Here is a 26018-nt window from a genome sequence, read left to right as displayed (position 1 = left end):
AAAATCATGCAGCAGATTCCTTCTCAAACCTACTGTGCACTTATTTAATTTTTTTATTTAATATTTTTTCTTTAGGGACACATCCAGCAGTGCTCAGCATTAATTTCTGACTGTTAGTAGCTGTTTCAAATATATGAAATTCGCTTAGTGTTAAATTATAACGAGGCAGCAATTATTTTAAGACAGGTTGGATATGATATTTAATTTGAAATACCACATAAATATGCCATGATTCAATGCTTTATCAATAATTTTAAAAGAGAAATAGTCAGATTTATGTTAGAGCACATATTGCATATAAAAAGGGTTCTACTTAATGTATATGTATTGATGAATTTGAAATATGTATACAGTTCTGCAAAATCCACATCACAATCAAGTTAATGAGTATGATCTATCACCTCCCAAAGTTTTTGTGCCTCATTTTTGTTCTGGATAGAAACAATATGTTTCCATCTCACAGTAAATTTTAATGATGCACTACTGAACTATTGAACAGTATTTATTAAAGGGAAAAACTCTAGAATATTTTTTTCACTTCACTTGATTTTTATTTTATGCTAAGCTTATTCCCTGGCCATAATTTTTTGTTTCTTCAGTTTCTTCTGCGATATCTTTTTCTTCTGTGCAACTTCCTCTTGAGGTTTAGGAACAATCTGTTCTTTTTCAGTAAGAATCATCTAAATGTGGCAGGGAGATCTCTTATAGGGGTTAATTCTCCCATGAGCCCTGTAAGTTCTGCGGCGCATCTTGGGTGCCTTGTTCATCTGGATATGATCGATGACCAGAGAATCCACATCTAAACCCTTGAGTTCAGAATTACTTTCTGAATTTTTAAGCATGTGCAGTAAAAACTCAGCATTCTTTTTTGTGCCAACGACCCTGTGTCTAGCCCCACTGTTTGGCCTGGGCTCACCTGCCAACGCCACCGTTGTAACGCCGGAAGGGCACACACTGCTTCTGCAGAGTGACATCCTTCAAGTACTTAGTGGCCTTTCTGATATGCATGCCTTTGATGGCCTGAGCCGTTTCCCGAGTGTTCTTGAAGTACACACAAAGGTTCGAGCCCGGGGACTTGCATGATTTCATTTGGTTCTAGGGGTCCAGCAAGGACTGCATCATCTTGGAACCTCCGAGGGCCCCTCACGGAAGCTAGAATATATTTTGTATAAGCAAAATTGTACCCAAGGAGTTCCTCCATTTCCAGTCTATGTCAATTGACAAGGTACACTGTGTTTTCACATTTGACTATTTTAAATAACACATAATATATAAGTTGAATACTTAAATATTTATCTTGTTAGTCTTATTACATGTATCATAACATATAAAATCATTTCTATGTTGTCAAAAATGACCATAATTTCCTTTAAGACTAAATAATTTTCTAGGATATACTACATTTTCTTTATTAATTCACCCATTGATGAATATTTAGACATTAGAGCACAGGTATAATTTCAAAACAATGAGTTTTGTTCCTTTGAATTAATAATCAGTAATCCATTTGCTGACTCATCAATTACCTCTATTCTACACTTCAAACAACAGTGTAATTTTTTTTTCAATTTGTCCAATTACTCACTGAATATCATTTATGATTTTGATACTAGTGATTCTATATAGCATAAATTGATTTCTAACTGTGATTTTTATTTAAATTTCTTTGACGATTAGTAATGTGGAAACTTTTTATGTACCTGCTGACATTTATATGCCACTTGAGAGAATATAATTTCAAACTTTGCACATTTTATATTAGACTATTTCATTTGATAATTTGGTATTGATTTATATTAGTTCCTTACATATTTTGAATATAAGCCAAATATGATTTGCAATTGCTTTTTCTTATTCATTTGTTTGCATTTGTATTTTGTCACTGTTTTCTTTTCATGCAGGTTGTTGCCATTAGGGAATAGGATGTTGACATCAAATGGAAATTTACTAATCACTACATTAAAATACCTGCTGAAGAATTAGTTTTGGCAGGCAGAGTAACTAGTTACCATGTTAGATATTCTGGTTATTGGGATAAAATAATATCACACATGGGGTTAGAGCAATAGTACAGCATGTTGGATATTTACCTTGCATGTGGCTGACTCGGGTTCGATCCCCAGCATCCCATATGGTTTCGAGAACACCATCGGGAGTAGTGCAGGGCCAAGAATAACACTGAGCATCACCAGGTGTAACAAAAAGAAAGCAAACAAATTTAAAAAAGTCAAACAATGAACTGGATATTTTAATTGTTTAAGAGAGAATTTAAAAAAATGGCAATCATAGTTTCAATTCTTGCCTAAAGGCATGGGCAGACAAGCAAAGAACTTCTGTGAAAGCTTTAGCAAAAGGGTTACTAAAATTCAGACATGGAATGTTACCTTTGTTTATTTAATTACAACTTAAGTTAACTGTCTATAGCATACAATTCATTATTTGAGAAGTAAGGTATTCATTGGGAAAATGAGAAATTTTAAAAAATTGAGATATAGCATTTAAGATCATTCTACTGATTTTATTGTAACAATCCAAAAGTTTATTACATCTTCTGTCATTGGATTGTCTACCTAATTTTTACAACTCTGATAACATTTTCCTTGGTTTCCCTGGAGAAACCATAATAGTATTGCCAGAAGTAGTCCCTCAGTGTGGTGTCAGAAATTATCTCTTTGTCTTGTGCACATTATCATAATTGCTTCCAGACCTATGCTTAAAATATTTATTTTTATGAGCACCTTATATAGCATATATCTTATATAATAATAATAATAATATAAATACTACTTTGGAAATAAGTTTTTGTTGGTCTTAGAGATTATGTCTAGAAGATATTTTTAGTCTCTTAGCAAAGCACGTCTGCTCAATACAAGATTTGTACAATCCTTTTTACCTGAGGTGTGTAAATGCTAAATAAAAGTTATTGAAAGTTACAACATAAAATCTCCCATGGAAATAAGTTTTTTTCCTGGTTTTTATAAGTGGTTTGTAGTACCTATATATTTTTTTTTAAAACGTTTCCGCTTCTACCTAGTCGTAATTTGAAATATGTTGAAAAGAGAGAATAATGGTAAAAATATCGTGGATATAAAAAGGAACAAAATAAAACTTATCAATTCAACATACAGTTCTTTGGTAAGAATATGTGAATTAGTAGATCATATTTGTGTTTCTATGTCAATCTATTTGATGTTGCAGAGTAAACTATAGGTATTTACCAATATAGGTGATTTTTGTTGGTAATAAAAATTTCTTTCAGATTTTGGCAATGTGTTATTCACCAGACTTAATTTTCAGTATTGCTGTGGGAATTCATCTGTTTTTCTCTTCATATATATCTTACTCACTCTTTGGGAATAAAGGATCTTAAAACCAGGCAATATTTTGAAAGTAAAACCTCATGATTAAAACACAAAATAGAGCAAAACTTATAGTTCAATGTAACTCAATTCAATGCAATTGAGAATAACAAACTATTTTCTATAAATATTTACTGTTCCAAAATTCTAACAATATGGGAGAAATGTTTAATAGCAGTTTTCATGTTAAAGCAGATACGTGCTGTTTACTTTATAACTTTAACTTTCCACAAACATATTTTTAATGTTAGCTCCCCAAAATTCTTTTCGAAGATTTTTTTCTTATGTTCCTGAGTAACATTGGACTACTGGACACAATTGCCAAACAAAAGAGTCAAACCTGGGAATTGAAATTTAACTCAAAAGGGAATATAGAAAAATATTAATCCCAGAACTTAAAATATAAAAACTTTTTTATATTTTATTTTTTTAATTTTTTTGCTGGAAGTGGGTAGTAGTGGTGATATCTCAATGCTACCACTGAGAGACACTGATTATACAGGAACATGGCTACAGTAGAGGTAAGGAGAGAAAATTTAAAAAAATGAGTGATAATGACAAGTGGCATGAAACAGTAATAAAGTTAAGAACAACAAATATCTTACATAAAAATGGTTCCTTATCACTGTAAAGTTCAGTTTCTACTGCTTGTCAATGAGTTAATCTAGAGACAAGATAGGTCTAGATGCTTCATTCAACAAGATGTCAGGATGGAAGATGGTGGGATCATGTCTTAGAAAGTTATCTTCATGGTCAGAAACAGCTAGGATTTATAGAAAAAGAGAAAAAGGAAACGGTTTTATAAAGGGTGGGTTGCAGACTGGTGGATATAAATTATCAGTAAGTTCCATCCTGAGTGATTTCTCCAAGAAACGCCTTACTATATCTGCAAATAAAACCTTATGATTAAGATTTACTTCCTCTCTAATCTTAATAACAAGAAGGTTATTTTCAACGGTTTCAGCCATCCTTGCCCAGACAAGTTTTGTGGTTTAAAGTCTTAATTTTTTGTAGGATTTCTTTTTTGATATTTTAATTATTTTCTACTTTTTGCTGGGAGTGGGTAATGGTGGTAATATCTCAAGGAATGTTCAGAGAAACAGTACCCAGTTCAACATTAGTTAGCCAAACTCTTTGTTTTTTTAATCAAATTCATCTTGACCAAGACATAAAGTCAGGGTAAACAGTTGCTCTTACATTTGATTATGATTATCCTGTAGTCATCCAAAACTTTTTTGTTTATCTTAGGCTTATTTAAACACACTTTGGTTCCAAGTCAAAAAAAAAAATCTCATTGAAAGGAAGTTACCTCCTTTCTTTATATTCCCTTTATATGATTTTTATACTTATATAAAAGATATTTTAACTTCTCTGCATAGCATACTGTCTTCCATGATTAATATAACCATCTCCAAGATTCACTTAATGTTTCAAATTTGGGGCTAGAGAATTAGTATAGCAGGTAAGGTACTTTCCTTGCATGCAGTTACCCTGGTTAGGTTCCCTACACACCATATGGTTCCGTGAGCCCAGCAGGAGCGATCCCTGAGCACAGAGTCAGGACTAAGCCCTAATTACCACTGATGTGTCACCAAAAGTTATTCGATATATTTAAAAAATGAATTTCCTAGTAAAAGTTTTGATATATTTGGGGCTGAAGAAAGAGTACAATGAGTAGGGGGCTTCCCTTGTATGTGGCTAAATTATATTCCTATGTGGTCCCCCATAGCATCATTAGTAGTAATTACTGAGTTCAGAGTCAGGAATAACCCCTTAGCACCTCTGAGTGGGATAAAAAAAAATAAATATTCACTGTATAAATTTCTAAATAATAGGATAAAATTTGATTGCTTGAATTTTATTTTTGAAGCTTATGTATTGAACTTCACCAAAGAAACACGGGAAAATTTTATCTAACTTGCTTTCACATAAAAGTACTGCAATACCTTTTTATTATTATTATTTAGAAGGCTATTATGATTGAAACATTGGAGTCATTTCAACTGTTGCTTGGTATCAAACCTACAGATTGAATCCAAAATGCAAAAAAAAAAGGGAAAAAAAGGTATCTGTGTGTGTGTTTATTAGGAGACACAGTAAACATCTATAGATAGAAAAGTGGAAAACAAATTGGAATTGTATTTTTCTATTTTCATTTTTTAATGTTTACTTTTTGTTTGTTTTTGTTGGGTAACAACTCATGGTGCTGAGGCACTCAGGGATCACATGTAGCAATGCTTGGAGGACCATATATGGTGCCAGGAATTAAACCCAGGTCAGCTACAAGCAAGGAAATTACCCTCTTTACTGTACTTTTGCTTCAGCCCTTCTATTTACAATTTTTTGCTGAAAATACTGAGCATGCTTTTTTTTCAAACATAAATAAGATTTATATACTTGAATAACATAACAGTTAAAGATTACAGTAAGTAAATGTTATTTTTCATAATATGATCACATAACCAGGTATTAACACAAGATTATCTCTTATTCATTGCCCAACAATTTTATACTTTGACAATCTATTATAACTTAAAATATAATTCTATATTACATATTTTACTGCTTGTATCCCTTTATTCCATCACAATTTGTGGGCATTCCTAACTTTTAATTTCATGTAGAAAACATTATAAAAAGCAGAACAAAAATTATGGTTTATAATTCTTCCTGAGTTACATGCAAATAAATATAGTATTCTGTGACTATTTTTTCCATCTGATTCTAACAGAATACTTGTTTTCAATTACAAGGCTCAAAGAACTTATAAGCATAAATATCAAATTGCTCAGTTGCTACAAATCTATTGAATTTTTTGCTAGCATCAAATCAATATGTTTCTTTTCTTAAATCTACTAATTTATGGTAATCTGTACTGCTAGCAGGTTCTCTGCATACCTTTGCATATTAAACAATTTGGATATATGAGCAAGGGTGTTTTTTTCAAAAACAGCAAAGTGAAGGCATTATTTTTCTTTTAGTAGGAAAAATATGACACTTTTACTAGTAGATGTGTTTTAAAAATATATCAAAGAGATCATTCTTAAGAAGTATTCATTTAAGGGGCTGGAGCCATACCAGAGCAGGTAGGGTGTTTGCCTTGCACGTGGCCAACCCGGGTTCGATTCCCAGCATCTCATATGGTCCCCTGAGCATGACCAGGAGTAATTCCTGAGTGCAGAGCCAGGAGTAACCCCTGTGTATCACCATAGCCAGGTGTGATCCAAAAAGCAAAAAGCAAAAAAAATTCATTTAAGCACAAAAATGGCTGTAATAGCCAAACTAATACAAAGAAACATGGTAAACATTCCACCTCTCCTAATTTTCATCATTCCAAATAGGGATATTTCATATTAAAGGAAGATATAATTTTCTCATTTTGCATGTGCATTATTCTGGATTTGTAAGAAGGTATGTAAATTTCCATAAGACTGTGACTTCCATGTAGGAAGAGATAAGGCACAGATCTTTGGCATTCCCTGAGTGCTTCAATGCATTGGATAATTTTCAATTTCAAATCATGCATATTTCATCATTATTTCCATGTTCTCCATTTTGATTTTTCAGTTTATCATCAGCCAAAACCAAAATTCACAGTTTAGCATTCTCTAGTTGAATACTTATTGTGGAACGCAAAATAGTAGTTTTTGTATTGAAATTTTTCCCGGAACTGAAAAATGATAATTCTACAAGAAGATCAACAGTAGAGAAAGATATGCTATGTGAATTAAAGATAGAAAGATATACAAGATATCCTTCCTTACAAGAAGGATATATATAGGCATATGTATAGGTAGATAAATGAAAGATATGGGTTTTCCATAGATAAAAATAAACTCAGAAGACTTTCTAAAACATATTTAACTGATAAACTAGATATGTAGTGATCTAATCAAGATAAAGTTATTCTTCTGGATCTTATGCTGTAAAGCAAACTAATTTCTACAACCAAACTACCTAAGTTTCAAAATTCTAATATTTATATTCTAGAAGTATTTGATTTCTCCCAGTTATCACTACATAGTAAAAAATGCTTGAGAATTCTTATTGCATGGTTATTATGTTTGGTGAAAAGTAATTCTTAAGGATCAAAAATTAAATATATACTATAACAGGTATAATGAAAACCAAAGAAATATTTGACAAAATTACTGAAATTTAGCAGTAATAATGTTACAATGGAGGTCTGTTTCAGTACTGTGGTCAATCAAGTGAGAGAAAAGTTGATGAGTAAAAAGGAGTTATTAAGCAATTAGCGAATAGTTTGTAAAATAATACAGTCACATCTTTAGAGAGCCATCTTGCTTATATTTAAGAAGATACTGCCTATGTAGGAAAAGAATAGGGAAATTATTTTTAAACAAATCTATAGCAGATTGATGGGTACCAGGATGGTTGATATTTTTTTTCCAGACGGCTCTTCTAACTCATGTTTCTATGCATCTATTCTGTAAATTAAAAGAAAGTCTAACATGTGAGAGATTCTCAATATATGCATTGAACAATCTTTATGGAAAAGATCACTGTCATTGTCACTGTCATCCCGTTGATCATCAAATTACTCTAGCAAGCGCCAGTAACGTCTCTATTCCTTCCAGTACTGAAATTTTATCAGCCTCTTCTTATTCGTCTTTTCCCAATGATTCAAGGCTCTTTCAGGGTCAGGGGAATGAGACCTGTTGTCATTACTGCATTTGGCATATCGAATACACCACAGGGATCTTGCCAGGCTCTGCCTGTGTGGGCGGGATACTCTCAGTAGCTTGCTGGGCTCTCTGAGAGGCATATATTTATGTATTTTTCTCGGTGACCTGTTGCCTACTGTCTGACCTCCAACAGATCTCTCACTGTCACTGTCCTCACTTTGTTCATTGATTTGCTCAAGCAGGCTCAGTAACATCTCCATTGTGAGACTTGTTACTGTCTTTGGCATATTAAATACATCATGGGTAGTTTGCCAGGCATTGCTGTGAGGGTGAGATACTATTGGTAGCTTGCCAAGCTCTCCGAGAGGGAGAGAGGAATCGAACCAGGGTAGGTCAGGTTGGCTGCATGCAAGCCCTACCCGCTGGGCTATTGCTCCAGCACAGATCATCAGATATGGTGTAGTAATTGTGGAAAATGGGTGGGAAGTGTTTTATAATGTCACGTGGTCACTAAGTAGCCACGCAGTTCAGAAAGCGGCCTGGAGTGTGGTGGTGGTTGGGTAGTGGAGGTCGAGTGCCTTGGGGTGAGGAAGGCTCTCACCCGCATCAGAAAATAAATTTCACTATGCTAAGGAGATATGCCATACTTTCTACTGAAAGGCCATCATGCATAACTTTGCTCTGACTAGAATTCTCCTGGTGTTCATTTCAATGTGACCTTCTCAACATCTACTCAAACTTCAAGATTCACCAAATTCCAGTTTAGGGGGCCACACTCCACACTGCTCAGTACTTACTTATGGTTCTCTGCTCAAAGACCACTCCTTGAGGTGGATGACCATATGCAATGCTGGGGAGTGAACCTGAGTCAGACACATGCAGATAAACACCCCAGGATAGAAATATTCCAATTTTACCACATAAAATGAATGAATGAAGTTCCACGGAACCCAGATAATGCAGATCTTCATGACCTTGGTCTCTGGACTGAACAGGACCCTGGAACAGAGATCCTCTGCCTGCTTTCCCCAGTCTCCAGTGACTCAGGTATCACACCCACAAGCCACACTCTACTGGGAGCAGATAATCTCATCAGCCACCCTCCAGAACAAAGGTTGCTTCTCCCAGATGGGAGTTTTAAAGAAGGCTCCCAGATCCATGGAAAAGAAAGATCAGGAAAAACAATAAACATCTTTATATTCTCAAGAGGATAACTCCAGAAGAGTGTATCTGTTTTAGTTTTGATGCAAGCTTTGAACTCCTTCTGTGCTAGGTTTCAATAAGTTAAATACCAAAATACAGCGTGTAAGGAAAAAGACTGGAAGATCAAGTGCATGTTTAACATGCACGAGGCCTTGTGCTTGATCCCTGATATCTCCTCCCTCCCACCCCCGCTGAAACAAACATTTGCACATGCCAAACAGATTATAAAGAAAAATTACATTTTTAGTAGGTAGGGATTTTTTCTGCTCTTTTCACTTGTTGCAGAAGATTATAAAACTCAACAGAGACTGAATTTGCACAAAGGTTCAGCTTCATTTTCTTTCCATAAAACCTTTCAAAAAGTATGAAGCACAGTTGGTTACAGACTAAAATGGGTTATGATGATTTAACTTAAAATATAAAGTAAATTTTATTTAAAATAAAAAGTCAGCAACTTTCAAAAATGAGGCTCTCTTCGCATGAACATTCAATTTTTTTCATATGCAGATATGTATTTTTCAGTTGATTGTAATGATTATGTGTCTCTCTTACTGAAATTTTTGAGTAGAGAAAATATTAGGGGAAGTCTTCTAGTTGATGGCTAATTTTTTTAATTCTATTAAATCCTCAGATATTTTGTAAGACTCCTCTAACACCTTGTTTTTCTCACATCAGTCCATATAAGAGTCTTAAGTGCAATGTAAAGTTGGAAATTGAAGGAGATGTGGATACAGTAAAAATTGGCTTAACAATTATGCTGCAGGGGAACTCTGAATTACTCATAGTCTTCTCTCAAAAGAGTCTGTATTTCTTATCTTCTGTACAAAGGGAACAAGCCAAAAATGTAACCACAATCAGCAGAATAGAAAAAGTTTTAGACAATGAAGAAGGCATTTAACTTTGTCTTGTTTTATCTGTACTAGAAGATTGAAGGAAAAATATGCATGTTTCTCTAACAGAAAATATGCACATAACCCATGGAATTTAAGGCAAGGAGAGAAAGAAGAAAATAAAAAGACATGCTACCCACCATGCCTATTGTCAGTTCTAAAGGTGAAGAGATCATATTTAAATTGCATTAGAAATTAGAGTTTCTAATTTTTAAAATTCTGTTTTTTCACAAATCATTTATGTAGGTATGATGTGATGTTCACCACAAAAAGAATTCCATTACAAACTTCAGAACCAGTATGTAAACCATAGCCCTATCAATAGCTAGCCACAACATTTTAACATATTAAAACTTACTTGGTCTCAATTTCCTTATAAGAAAAATAAGCTGTTTAGAGAAAAAACATTTTTAAGAAATTTTTAAATCAAACATTTCATAATTCAAATTATATTCTACTTTTAATGGATGTCTAATGATGTTAGAAAAATTAAAACAGTAGGTAGAAAATTATAAAAATGAATGGTTGTTGACTTTTAGGATATAAATTAATTGTAATATCATTTCATGTTAGAAACTGTATCTAACATATAGAAATTCAAGTTAATCATTACATATCTGTCGTGTTTATATATAAATATTTGTGCCAGAGAGATGGTACAGTGAGTAGGGCATGTGCCTTGAGTGCTCCCTGGCTGGATTCCCAGCACCATATATTGCTCCCACCAGGAGTAATCTCTGAGTGCAGAGCCAGGAGGAAGACCTGAGCAGCACACGGGGTGTGCAACCTCCTCCCCTCCAGCTAAAAAACAGAAAAAAAAAACTATATAAGAATATTGTGTTTTGGGTTGGAGCCATAGTACATAGTACAGTGGGTAGGGCATTTGCCTGGCATGCAATTGACCCAGATTTGATTTTGTATGGTTCCACAATCACTACCAGGAATAATTCCTGAATGCAGAGCCAGGAGTAATGCTAAGCATTAAGGGGGTTCTACCCAAAAAGGGGAAAATACACAAGAAATGGTTCACCTTTTGGACACAAAAGTGAGACAGAGAGAGAAGAAAAGCTCCTACCATAGAGGCAGTCTGGGGGGTGAGGGGTGGAGGATGGTGGGGGGGGAACTTGGGGACACTGGGGATGGGAAATGTAAACTGGTAAAGGAATGGGTGTTGGAGCACTGTATGACTGAAATCTGATCATGAACAGCTTTGTAAGGGTCTATCTCACAGTGATGCATATATGTATATATACATATATATACATACACATATATGGTCTTTACAATTACTAGAATAAAGAATAAATGTCAAATATAATTTCTTCTACAAAGAAAATATTGTAAAACACCTAAGAATTATTAAGAAATCCATCAAATGTGTGATGTTTGAGAGTGGGTAGGTTATCAAATTGTTAAGTATAGTAATCTATTAAAAATTTTTAGTTTTGTTTTCTCTCCCAACATATGGATAGACAACAAATTTCTTAAGGCAAGCATGCACGTACATTGGTCATATAATTTTTTAAATGGTCACTGAATTAACTACTAAGAAAAAAATCAAGTGATGTTATTTGAGAAATTTGGTGAAGGATTAGTACCTGATGCTTCAGATACTTACAGTATCAAGTTAAATTATGCCTTGTTATTCTGTATTTTTATTCCATCACCTCCACCAAGAACCAGATGAACATAAAAACAACTAAAATCAAGAATGGGATGCATGTTTTCTTTGTAAATATCAGTTGCATATGATATATGGCCAAATCATCATAGATAAGGTGTGTTTAATTCTTTACTCAATATTTTGTTTTGTGTGAAAAACCTAATAGGTATAATATAGAGTTAAGCATTTATTTACATCATTTCTGATATGTATAATCTTTGCGACTATCTTCTTTAAATGTGCTTAATTTTTAAAGTCTCATGAAATATATACTTTAATTCCTACAAACTAAGTAATTTTGAACTCACTATTAGTTGCTGCTTTCTTTTTCTGTTTTTTTTTTCCCCTTCCAAGTCACACATACCAGAGCTCAGAGATTACTCCTGGTTCTGTGTTCAGGTAGCACCCTGGTAGATTTGGGTGATGGGTATTGAACCTGGGTCGGCTGCTTGCAAGGCATGTGCTCTATCTACATGCTATTTCACACATTTTGAATTCAACTTTTTGAAGCTGTCCACTAAGAATTTTATATATTTTATAAATAATTTTATATATAATTTTATAAACTTTATAAATTTTATATATTTTACTCTGCGCGCTCATTCTGGGTAAATGACTAACAATAGCATTTGTTTTGCAACTGCATAATTAAATGTATTTGACTTCATATCTCAGACTGCAGGTTAAATCAACACATTTGTCTTTATATTTGCTAAAATACAATTGAACGAATTATGTGGTTAGCCTTAAATGATCCCTAGATTGGTTAAGATATAACTATTATTGAAGCTTTTCCGGCTGGAGCGATAGCACAGCGGGTAGGGCGTTTGCCTTACAAGCGGCCAACATGGCCGACCCAAGTTTGATTCCTCCGCCCCTCTCGGAGAGCCTGGCAAGCTACCGAGAGTATTCAATATGCCAGACACAGTAACAACAAAGTCTCCAATGGAGATGTTAGTGGGCCCTCTCGAGCAAATCGATGATCAACGGGAGGGCCTTTTTTTTTTTCCCTTCATTCATTCATTCATCATCCTGTTATTCGTCGATTGCCTTGAGCAGGCCCCAGTAACGTCTCTTTCATCCTAGCCCTGAGATTATATTCAAGGCTCTTTAGGAGAATGAGACCCATCATTGTTACTGGTATTTGGCATATTTGGTACGCCACGGGGAGTTTGCCAGACTCTGCCCTGTAGGCAGGCTACATTCGATAGCCTGCAAGTTTGTCCAAAGTAGGAATGAGATAATAAGATGTCATAAAAAGATGTCCTGATAAGATGTTCCGGGAGCTGGATTTTATAGTCTTTGAGTCTTGGCCGTTGATGGGATTACACGGTGCCAGGGGGCCAGTTGGTGGGTGTGACCCCCGCCTACTGGAATTTGGAGGATCTGGGTGGAGGATGCTCGACTCCAATCCGAGTAGGCTTGGAGATCTCGGCCCCGGAACCTGCGTGGATTTGTCCCTCTGCCAGTACCTTCATGTGTGCGGAGAATGGTCTCAGGATGGTGGTGGCTGGTCCTGGAGGTCTTCAGCTGCCGGAGCCCTGGTCGGGGCGGGGAGGAAAGCTCAACCCGCTCCCTTCCAAGGGGCCCCGGCAAGGAACAGCCAGGCGCGGGGGCAGGAGACTGCACTGTTCTCGTCCGAAGACTTTCCTTTAATTTACAAATTTTCTGTATTTTTTATACATAAAATGGAACTTATATAAGTCAATAGAACTTGAATCTTTAACTAAATTTGCCATATATGCCAGTTATCAATCTTTACACTAATTTCAGTAATTTCAATGAATTTTAAATCACTAATCCTTTTTATACTTTAATTCTACAGCAATTCTAAAAAGTTTTCTGAGAATAAGAAATAGTAAGCGAGTTAAAATTGCTGGACATTTTTAGAATGTGTTAGAATTGTGTGTAAGCACTTAAAAGTTCTCCTTTTCTCCTCTTTAAATTATCACAATTTTCACTTTGCCTATGTTGTCATAATTTACATAAAATAAAAACACAAAAGTTGCTTCTTGTGATAAAGATATGAATCTTTTATAATGATAAAGCACATAGAAAATTACTTTGACCTACATATAAATTAATTTGTTTTACATACCCTTGAGGAATAGTTTTCTGTCATTAATAAAAAAATTTAAATAGCAAAAAAAAAGTGCTCCTACTTATATATTTTTTCTGCTATAACATCAACAACTTTTCAGAATCAGTTTTGCATTATCAGCACAAAACCTGATCTAAACCAAAGCAGTAAGAAAATAAGGATCAATTTTTACTAAAATGATAGAGATAATGATTAAGTGTTGGGTTTACTATATATAGGATTTTTAAAATTAGATAATATTTTGCATGCCAACTTTAATATCTACAAGATAATAATGATTATACTACATACATCAAATAGCTGAAACTATTTAAAGAATTAATTAAGTTATTGTGTGGAGAAAATTTGGCATGTGAAAATCCCAATGCCACTAATCAATTATTTTTTTCCTGATGAAATACTAAAAACTTTGTATACATTATTTTATTTGCTCCTTACAATAAATCTCTGTCAAGTTTAAAAAAAAGAACCTGAATATGTGTCTAGTATGTCCAGTATGACATACGATCATTAAGAACTAAAGAATGATCATATTTATACTATGATCGTATTACACCACATTTTGTAAGACTGTATTTCATCAAGCTTAATGCAATTGAAGCATTAAAGATTTAGACTCAAAATTATTAGATTCCTTGTGACAGAAATCAGTTATTTGTGCCAAGTTCATATATTTATTCAATTTCTACCTCTCATTAAGTGTAGATCCAAAAGAAGCAAATGTGGGCACAATTTACTTTTGGAAACAAAAATCCATAAATACAAGGCTGTTGGACATAGACTTTTCATGATAAAGTAAAAGCGTATGATCAAATAAACTTGCCCAATTGCTACCTAAAACAAAAGAATTGGAAAATGAAATTTAAACTGTTACTTTTTTTTTTCAAAATAAAATTGCAGGCCTAGTTGTAGAAGGATAAGTAACATATTGGCAAATTTTAATTCCCTCCAGGTATCTTCAGATCTTTCTTAAGGGAGAAGCAACAGATTGGGAGTTCTTACTAGTATTAATTTTTAGATGAATTGGGAAAAAACACTTCCTGAAAAATATTACACTAAAATGTTTGATTCTTATCAAATTGTATGATTCTCAAAGACTATTTTTCTAAGGATCTCTTACTGAGAGAAGTACTGACAAGGCTTCTCTAAAATATAAAATGGAGAAATTATATCTCAATTTCCAATACACTGATGTATATAACCTTACAATTACTTGTTTAGTAAATGTTATTTTAAAGGGTAATCAGGAAAAGGAAAGAACATGGTAGATGGCTTTGATTTAAATGGGTTTCTTGGTGTGGAAAGCTATTTGCTACCAGTTGAGTTTTTCATGCTACTGTTTTTGTTTTTTGCTTATAGTTGGCTTCTGTGTTACTTTCCCATCTAATTTGTTATGTACCTACTGGAATTTCAGCATTGAGGGTGTGGGTGTTGCTGCCTAGAGGGACCATATAGGTTTCTAAGAACTTACCTAGGTTGGCTGCATGCAAAAGCAAGCATTTGAACTCTTGACCTATCTATCCAGCCCCATAAAAGTTTTTGTCTCTTAATTTTGATTATAATCTCATTTTTCCAATGCCATTTATTAGCTAAAAGTCTTACTCTTGCTTGTTATAGAATTTACTACTTCCTGGGTTATTTTGTTGTGTTATTATATTTTGTGTTATGATACCATGTACCTCCAACCCTAGATATTCTATAAATTGAAAAGTAGGGCATGCTTATTACTTATTACACTTTTTATTTAATTTTTTTCATATATAGTGCTTTTCATGGACTGGTGCAATAGCACAGCACATAGGGCATTTTCCTTGCATGAGGTTAACCTGAATTCAATCCCTCTGTCCCTCTCAGAGAGCCTGGCAAGCTTCCAAGAGTATTCTGCGCACATGGCAGAGCTTGGCAAGTTCCCCATGGCATATTCAATATACCAAAAACAGTAGCAAAAAGTCTTAAATTTGCTGGTGGACTTTTCTGCTAATATTTTATTCCTGAGCAATAAATCCACACCACTTCAACCATTTCCAAAACATAATCTCTGGGTTAACGCTGGCATTCTATGAAGAGTGATTTTCTCATTAATGATTTTTTATCATCCATCATGATGTTCTTCAAAGTCAATTACTCAGTTTACAAAATATTAATTTTGTCAATTTGTTTTTTCTCTGCACTTATTAGCTAAGAATTTATAAAAAAAAGAGTTAAACTAATTACAAACTATAAAGTTGTAAGCATAAAAGTAATCTAAGTTAACAACTTCAAACTATTGCATATGATGATAAATTTATTTTCATGTCTCAGATAAAAACAATAATTTAGCATTGTTGACAATTTACTCAAATTCATACTTAAAGTTGTTACATTTAGTGCATTCTATTTATTTATTTATTTGGGTTGGTTTTGAACAATGCTTATTCCTGATTTTGTGCTCAGGTGATGCTCAGTGCTTACTCCTGTCTCTATAATCAAATATCACTCTTGATAGGGTTCAGGGGATCATATGCAGTGCCACGGATTAAACTTAGTTTGGACATATTAAATATGTGCTCTATTAAGTGTCCTACCAGCTATGCTACCTCTGGCCCTTAGTGCATTCTGTGTATGATAGGTTAATAGATTTCTATGCAGAATCACAATGAAATGCAACTGACTTCATATTCCTCACACAAATAGCCATCTTTTTATTCATAAGTCAGGCAAATTAAGTATTAAGACATGGTAAAGATGTGTTTCTAAACAATCTAGGTGACATTATTTTAAAGGATTAAAAAGATTACATAGAAATCTTACATTTCTATATGGCTTCAAGTAATTGTCTTTTAATCCTACTGTGATTAATAGTATCTGTTGAACATATCATATTTTGGAAAGCATCAGCTGAAAATAATTAGAAAGGAATAAATCGCTTTCTGAAAACTACTTTTTTTTAATCAAAATCATTTTGACAGATTCAGGGTACCTCCAGATTAAATTCACCTGAAAAGCAAGATACAACATCTATATCAGCCATAATGTAAACAAATAATCAGTAATGAAGTCTGGAAGAGTTACAGAAAATATATAATTTTTGTACACAATTTTATTGCATCAAATACTGCAAAACTTGCCAACATTAGAGGCTCTCAACATTTTCTGGATTGTTACCAAAATGGCTAGAGATTCAGCAAAATTAATTTTTGTTGTCACAAACAATATTATGTTAACATATTAAAAATAATAATTGTGTGCCAGAGGAATAGAACAGTGGGTAGAATGTCTGCCTTCTATGCAGCCAGCCTGGTTTCAATCCCTAGCACCATATATAGTTCTTCAAATCACTTCAAGAATAATCCCTGAATGATAATAGTAAGAAAAAAAAATAGGATTAATCCATGAGTACTGCTTGGTGTTGCCCAAAAATCAAGACAAAAAAATAGTAATAACTGCAGTAAATCAAAACTGATAAAATTTGTTCAAACTATCAGTTTTGTCACTTGTTACTTGTCACTTGTCATCTGGTTGTTCATTAATTTGCTTGAGCAGGTACCAGTCACGTCTCCATTCACACCTGTCATGTGATAGTGTAGCCCAATGGCGTATTGAGGGTTATTTCAGGGTCAGGGAAATGAGACCCATTATTGTCACTGTTTTTGACATATCAAATACACCACGGGTAGCTTGCCAGGCATGCCATGCAGCATCATACTCTCGGTAGCTTGCCGGGCTCTCTGAGAGGGCCAGGAAATACTGGATCACTTTCTTCTGGGAGCTTTGTTTTCTAGTCTCTGGATCTTGGCCTTTGATGAGATTACATGGCACCGGGGGCAGTCAGTGGGTGTGGCTGCCAAGCTATTGTAAAACGAGGGATCTGGGTGGAGGACGTCCAGCCCCGATTCAAGAAGGCTTGGAGATCTCAGTCATGGGTCCTGCATACCTGGATTCCTTTGCCAGAACTATCAATTTTACTAGTATTAAATTAATTACTTCTATCACATAATAGATAGGAACTAAGCATCTTGAAATAGACACAATAAATTAAAGATGAACAAAATCAGAATAATATAAATTTAGGGAGAAGAAAGAGGAAAGGGAGGAGTAAAATTAGCTGAAGAAATCATAAACAAACACTTTCCCAATCTGAAGGATATGGGACTATTTACCCAAGGGACCCAATAGTGCCAATCAAAGTAAACCCATATAGAACAACACCAAAACACATCACAATAAAGATTTCAAGTAACAACCATAAAGACCAATATCTTAAAAGCAAGTGAAAAGAAAAACCATATTTCCAAGAGAAAAACATTAATTTACAGACTTCTCTAATAAAACTCTCTAGGCAAGAAAAGAATGAAATGAGATTTACAAAATATTGTATAAATGAACCTCCAACCAAGAAAATTCTGCCAGCAATGCTATCACTTGAATAGAATGAGGGATATGACAGTCTAAAAGAGCAACTAAAGATATATTTAGAGTCAACCAACTCTGGCAAGGACACCAAACGTACCCATGTTAGAAGTCTAGTCTCAAATGGCTCAAGCAGCCAACCACCTAAGTACTTGTATAATAGATTCCTTTATATCAACCACTATCACTATCACTATCACACCATTGTTCATTGATTTGCTGAAGCGGGCACCAGTAATGTTTCCATTCATCCCTGTCACGTGCTAGTGTAGCCCGATGACATACTGGGGGCTCATTCAGGGTCAGGGGAATGAAAAACTATCACTGTTACTATTTTTGGCATATTGAGTTCGACATGGGTACCTTGCCAGGCTCTGCCCTGCAGGCAGGATATGCTTGATAGCTTGCTGGGCTCTCTGATAAAGCCTGGAGGCCTTTGGGGTAGCCTCTAATCACCTTTATAGGTGTTCCCAGTAAGGTATATGTGCAGGCAGGATACTCTTGGAGTCTGCTGGGTTCTCTGAGAGTGAGAACTAGGCAATAAGAGGTTGTGTGGCCACAAATGCGGTCGCGTGCTTCCGGGAGCTTGGCTTTATAGTCTCTGGATCTTGGCCGTTGATGGGGTTACATGGCAATTGGTGGATGTAACTGTCTAGCTACAGTAAGGTGGGGGGATCTGGGTGAATGAGGCCCAATCCCGAAATGAGCAGTCTTTGAGATCTCAGCCCCGGGTCCCACATGCCTGGTTTCCTCTGATGGTTCCTTCATGCATGAGGCTTGTCCTAGCGTGTGGAGAGTGGTCTCAGCATGACTGTGGCTGGGTCCCGGAGGTCTTCAACTGCCAGGGCTCTGCTCCGGGCGGAGAGGGAAACTCAATCCACCCCTTCCAAGGGGCCCCAGTAAGGACAGCCAGGCGCAAGAGCAGGAGACTTTATATCAATAACTTATTGATAATAACAAGTTTATATCAATAACTTCTCTAAATTTCAATGAATGAAACATCTCTCAGAGATGCTGGAAGGATTAAGAAACAAAATCTAACATATTGTTTCATATAAGAGACACACTTCAATCCTCATGACAAACACAGCTTTAGAGCAAAATGCTGAAAAATGATCATAACGTACTAATAGTAGAATAGAAAGAAGGAACAACTGTACTTGTTCTGATCAAATAGCATTCAAGCTAAAGGAAGTAATGAGACATAAGGATGCACATTAGGTAAGGGATATAGAGATAAAGAGACTTTACCTACCCCAAACATATATTCACTGAGTATAGGGCTAACAGATTACAGAAAAAAACTGCTAATGGACCTGAAGAGAAATATCTCCAGCAACATAATACTAGTGAAGAAATTAACCAAACAGGAACAAGAGCCCTAAATGAGCAGTAGATGCATTCAGATCATATCAAATCCAAATACAGAATATGTCCCAATACACTTGGAGATCCTCCAGGATAGAATACATACTGGAACATAATTTGATTATCCATAACTTTTTAAATTGTATCAATTATCTTTTCTGACAATGAAAAATTAATCTTAAAAAAAGAATGGGAAGGCTCTGAAATTCTGTGAAATAATAATTATGGTTGACAGTTGATAGAATACTATGCAGTAGTAAGAAAAGAGGAACCCATGTTCTTTTCTGAAATGTTAATGGAATTAAAGGGTACCACATTCAATGAAATAAATCATAGGGCAATGGATAAATAGCAAATAATCTCACTCATCTGTGGACTACAGAGTGACAAAATAGGAGGAAAAACACTGAACAATCCTTGGCATTAGAATTTAAAAGCAGTGTTAAATAGGATGATCAAACTAGATGCAAAGCAGAGACAGTGCTGGAAGGTTGGGGGCACTTTAGTGGTGGTTAGCTGTACTTCATTTTCTTTAGCTACAGCATTTGAGGGATTTGTGCTCAGGGCTTCATCCTGACTATGCACTGAGATATCACTCCTGTTGGGCTGGGGAACACAGGGAGTTTCTGGGATAGAACACTGGTTGGCTAAAAGCAAGGCAAGAGCTGGGGACCAGTCCCAGGTGAACAGGTCTGAGAAGTGCAGGAAGATTAAGAAAATAAAATATTGGCCAGAGATATAGTACGTGGGTAGGGCTTTTGCCTTGAATGCGATCAACCCAGGTTCAGTACTCAGCATCCCAAATGGTCCCCTGAGCACTGCACGAGTAGTGTGAACCCAGGAATAACCCGAGCATTCCCGGGATCATGACCAAGAAAACAAGAAGATAGTGAAAGAAAAAAAGACAGCCCTAAGAGAGAAAAAGCATGGGCTGAGGGGTTTCATTGCCCATCCGATTGAGAACTTGGACTCTCCATCATTCCATATTTACCATTTTAGACCAACTATCAATGGAAGAACAATAACAAACATTTATAGACATTTGCTTATTTATGCTAATATAACCAGGACAAGATTTTACATATCAAAGGAAAGAAGTACTATACGTGTAGAAATCTCTTAAATGGATGGTTCTCAATTGACTCTTCACTGGAAAAGGTAGCAGAGATGAGAGTGCTTACAGAGGGCTTAGCTTCAGAGTGTTGGCTGTCCTGGAGATAAAGGGTCCTTATCCAGCCCCTCTCCTTAGCCAAACTAATCTCCATTAGATCAAACTAATCTTTAAAACTAAGTTTACATCAGTGCTATTGCAATTACTTAAATATACATGTACCCATATATACATGCATAGATATTTACAAAAAAATATATAATTATATATGCATATGTAAAAATGTTTACAAAATGGTCTCAATCCACTTTTTTTCAAACTACAATTGGCAAAAAAATCTGCAGCAATTAAGTAGTGAAATGTGCTGAAGTAATCAAGAATAAGTTATTACATATAAAACTGATAGGTAAATAGATATGTTATGATCAGGATATTATCAGATATTATGAATATCCAATACTAGATCAAAGTAATGAACAGTGTTGGCTTTATATAGAAATAGAAGAATGAGAAGTCTTTTCGATTCATCATGAAGGAACATAATACCACCATAATCTCTATAATTTAATGAAAATGTGGCTTAATCTAATTTCTTGCAACATATGCCAATTTTCTGGAAATACATAAGTCAGAGGAATATGATGAAATATAACAGGAGTCCGTACTCAACTATGGAGAGTCTGAAGGTGAAAAAGAACAAGCACATCAGTAGAACATGATAAGAAAAAATTACGAATGGAAGGTATATCTGTGAATTAAAATAATTTTTATGTATAACAATGAAAAACTCCAGCATCCAGGTTTTATGCCTTGGATAGTGAAACTATAAAGAGTAGTTGACTAAATTAGACAGGAGGTTGATTGCCTATATTGGAAGAGAAACGTTTGATATTTAAATAGGACACAGAGTTCTTCATGGGTGATTAATAAAGTTTTATTTCTTGAACTAATATTAGTTAGGGTAGCATTTACTTCATAAAAATTCATTAAACAATGCTTTATTTTGTATGTTTTTTCTTTATGTGTGTTTTACTACTAATAAAAAGGTTAATGCAAAAGAACAAATTACCACATTCCTGACTATAAATAGCAGTTTCAATTTATTCAAAATTGTATTATCCAAAGGATATATTTTATACCTTTATATAATTTCAAATATAGATATTTTATATCACTATAATTATTTGAATTTTATTAGTGAATGTTGCATTAAAAATCCTCATTTGCATCTATAAATTTTAAAGCATACTTTATATTCTTAACCATTAGTTTTAGTATCTTCTGCAATTTAGCACCATTTCTAAGTGCACTTTTTATGCTTCAACCCAGTATTAAATTACTTACTACAAATGACATTTGTAACATAACTTTTTGATTTGAGCTTACTATTTTCTGAAAATATCTCATGTGTACTCTTGCAGTCCACAGGAACAAAATTATGTCCATGATACCAAGTGAGATATATAATCCACACTTTGTCTAGCCAAAACCCAAATCTTTCTGTACAAATTGTTTTTGTTTTGTTTTGTCTAGGTAAAGGAATACTAGATGACATCATCATGGTAAATGCATACAGAACTAACTGGATGATAATGGTGGTTGTTTCAGAAATTTAAATGTTACTGTTTTTAAAAAGTGAACTAAACCATAAATAGTATATAATTATATATGGATAGAAATTCTTTGTGTTTTCAGAGTGTGATGAAAAACAGTCTCTCTAAAATGAGAAAATTTAAACGTATTCAATGTGAAGTGGCATGCAAGGACAAGAATGAATAAAAAAATAAAAGTGAAAAAAAAAAACAGTCTCTCATCCACTGATGATGAGAATGTTGTTTGGTTCAGCCTCTAAGAAAAGTAGTCTGGAGGATTCCCAGTAATCTTAAAACAGAGCTGCCATACAACCCAGCAATTCCACTTTGGGTATCTACCCCCAGGACAGAAAAATATATTCATATAAAGTGATATAAATGCACACCACTATTTATTGCAGTGCCCAACTCGATAGCTAAGATTCTGAATCAACGTAGATGTCCAACCACAGATAAATGGATCATGAATGTGTGGCATATATACACAGTGGAATACAACACAACTGTAAGGACTGATAAAATCATGCGATTCACAGCAACATGCACAGAACTGGAAGATATTATGTTAAATGGAATAAGGCAGAAAAAAATCAAACACAGAATGAAATCACTTATATGTGATATTTTGAATAATTGAAGGAAACACAATAGTTTAAAGGGGAGATGCCTAGATCATCCATGGTCCCAGAGTACAGGGAGAAAGGACAAGGAAAAAAAATTGATTGGCAGTGGTGGGGGGAAGAAATAGATGAAAGAATCAGGGTACAGGGGGTCAAGGGGCGTTCAGGTTCATGTGTGGTGTTAAGAAATGATAGAGCTAAATATCCAAACCAAAGCGTGAACAACACTGAAATCATGAGACCCAAACTTTAACAACCAAATTTAAAAAAGGCTGTCAAGATGGCAAGCTGAGATTGGGAAACTCGGAGAGGGAACCTGTGAAAGTTGGTAGAGAAAAGCTAACATGGTGGTGGGATTGGTGCTGGAAACTTGTATGTCTAAAGCCCAACTATGAATAACTTTGTAAAATATGGTGCTTTAATAAAATAAAATTTTAAAATAAGAAAGATTGTCAAAATTGGAATAAAATTGTGAAACTAATACATTAAGTAAATAATGAGAAAAAAAGAAACCAGAAATGCTCTTGTTTAAGTATCCAGATATACAGGATTTAGCCCTAAGGGTGGGATAGCTCTTCTGCCTTCTTTTGATGCTGGAAAAAGTCAACATGAACAGAAGAATGAACAAGAAAGAGGAAGGAATCTTTTTTTTTTTTTGAGACTGTTGACACTTATAGGATGATTTTTGACTTTTCAAGTACTTAATGCCATAATTCTTTTTTCCAAACTCAATTTGAGTTGGATATTGTGCAATTGATTGCTCCATTATATATTCATTTTGCAATTAAATAACAGCATGCACAAAAAGTATAATAGTTTATTATGACAGTTATTTTTGAATGTGTTTGGACACATTAGGGACAACTGATGAAAATGTTTACATGAGATATTTTGTCAAACACTGGTAGATTGATAAAAATTGCAGATAATTGTTACATTTAGAAGCACGCAGCTTTTTTATTTATTCAATTGGCTTTAATAATCTTTACCACAAAATGTAAAGGAAGTTATGGGACATCTCATTCCTGTAGAACCAACAAAATCGGAAGAAAAAGTAGATTATAGTATTTTAAAGACTTCATGTTTACACATTGCAAATATATATACAAATCTTATGAAAATATAAGTTTTGTCCATTTTCTTTTTTAAGTATCTCACTTATTCATTTACTTTAGGGAGGGTACTCTCAAGCAATCGTCAGGAAGGGCTAGATCTGGGCCCCACCCACAATTTTTAGCCTAACATGACTGCTGATCAATAAAAGGACTCGGGATATAATGTGGTACTTATAATTAAACCCAGCTTGCCTGCATGTGCCTAAAACTCTGTACTGTCTCCCAGCCTTCACCTCTTCACATTTTACAATTATGTTGAGTATCCTAAAACTTCATATGGCTATGAAGCCATATAACTTTAGTTCCCTCTAAGGAAAGCTTAAGCCTGGAAACTAAGTTATTATTCATAGCCATAGAAGAAACAGAGAGATAAAAAATATTAAATGTCATAAATAGGAAATTTTCTATGATTAAGGTCTTACCTAAAGTAATATATAAGTGAAAAAAAAATAAATGTGTTTTTACTTTCAACAAACTGCTTACAACCCTGGATGGATATCAGGGTCAAAAGGGATTTTGTAGCTTACCATCATTATCTACTTCTTGTTTATCAGGTTGATTTTGTTTGTAGGCATTTTGTTTCTCCCTGATTATGTTGTCTGCAAAGCTTGATATGCCGAGAAAGTTGAGTACTGCTTGTTGTTGTTTTTGTAGCACTTTAACTAAAGCCTCTATGATCACTAATCACAGCATAATATAATAACTTGATTACAAATTTGTCTCCCCTTGTCTGAGAATTAATTAAAGATAGTAATGAAGTCTGATTCATTTGAATTTCCCAAATGTTCAATGTAGTGATGCAACCATGGGCTGTAATGGATTACATGTATGTTAATATTTGATTCTTTGAAGACCAAACAAAATGGCAAATGGAGAACTGAAATTCAGTTTCTTATACCAGTAATTGCAGAATAATATCTTGTTGTTTCTCTTATTGCTGTTGTTATTATTTTAGGGCTATGGACCATATGTAGTGCTAAAAAAATAAAGCCTAGATTGACTTTGCACAAAGCAAGTACACTATCCATTGTGCTCTCACATTCATAAAAGAGTATTTTAGAGAAAAGTCTCTCAGAGGAGTAAACCACTGACCAGATATGTGACCTAAAAGTTCTCTTTCTCTCAAAGTCTTAGTTGCTATTATTTTATATAAGAACATAAAAATATAGCTGCAGGTCTAGGACAAATAGAGATGGAGTACATACAGGATTATAAGAATTGGTGAGTAATAAATAATAAGTGTTGAACATATGCTAGGTTTTATTTAGCATTTATCATCGATGTTTTGAAACCTTATTTCAAGACAAATTTCTATGACAATATGTCATTCTAAAATTTTGCACTTTAAATTTGTTTGCAAAGAACCATTAAAAAGGAGAAAATCTATCTACTACTATTCTTCTATCTGTGTATTCATCTATTCTCTTCTTATTGCTATACCTACAAATTGTCCTTGCTGTCAGTTTAGTACATTGAACATCCTCATGTCCTTAATCTCCTAAGTATATCTCCTATGTCACCAAAGGATAATTTTATTACTAATTCTCATATAGCCATCGCAGTTTATTTTAAAAAATCTAAGGAATGACAAAAAAAATAAATGAAAGTAAGTAACTGCTGCATATTTCTTAATTCAATTTTTAAATCAATTATTCCATAAGCTTGCATAAGATTACAAAATATCACTAGACTATTTATTTGATATTTTACAAATTGTTATTTTAACTTAGCATCATGATTTTATGAAATAAAAGACCTCTTCCTAAATTATGTGGGGAACATTTCAGAGATTGAATTTTAGAATGCAGTCTTTATTAGAAATCATTTCTAAGTAAATAGCATTAGAAATTTAAACACCTAATTGCAGATAAAGGGATAATATTTTGTTGTTTATACCTATTTTCACTTGCTATATTATCTCTTACAACTTTTTATTGATTAAAGTTTGAGAAAATGTGGAC

At 34.2% G+C, this 26018-nt stretch overlaps 1 pseudogene; it reads right to left on the bottom strand.

The window, feature by feature from the left end:
- Positions 1 to 551: 551 nt before the first annotated feature.
- On the bottom strand, positions 552 to 1105 carry LOC130019270 (60S ribosomal protein L17-like; annotated as a pseudogene).
- Between the last annotated feature and the right edge of the window lie 24913 nt (positions 1106 to 26018).

This window comes from Sorex fumeus, unplaced genomic scaffold (genome assembly GCF_029834395.1).
Source record: "Sorex fumeus unplaced genomic scaffold, SorFum_2.1 ptg000008l, whole genome shotgun sequence".
NCBI classification, from domain to species: domain Eukaryota; kingdom Metazoa; phylum Chordata; class Mammalia; order Eulipotyphla; family Soricidae; genus Sorex; species Sorex fumeus.
Note: the sequence above shows the minus strand (reverse complement) of the source record. Positions and strands in the feature narration are given on the sequence as shown.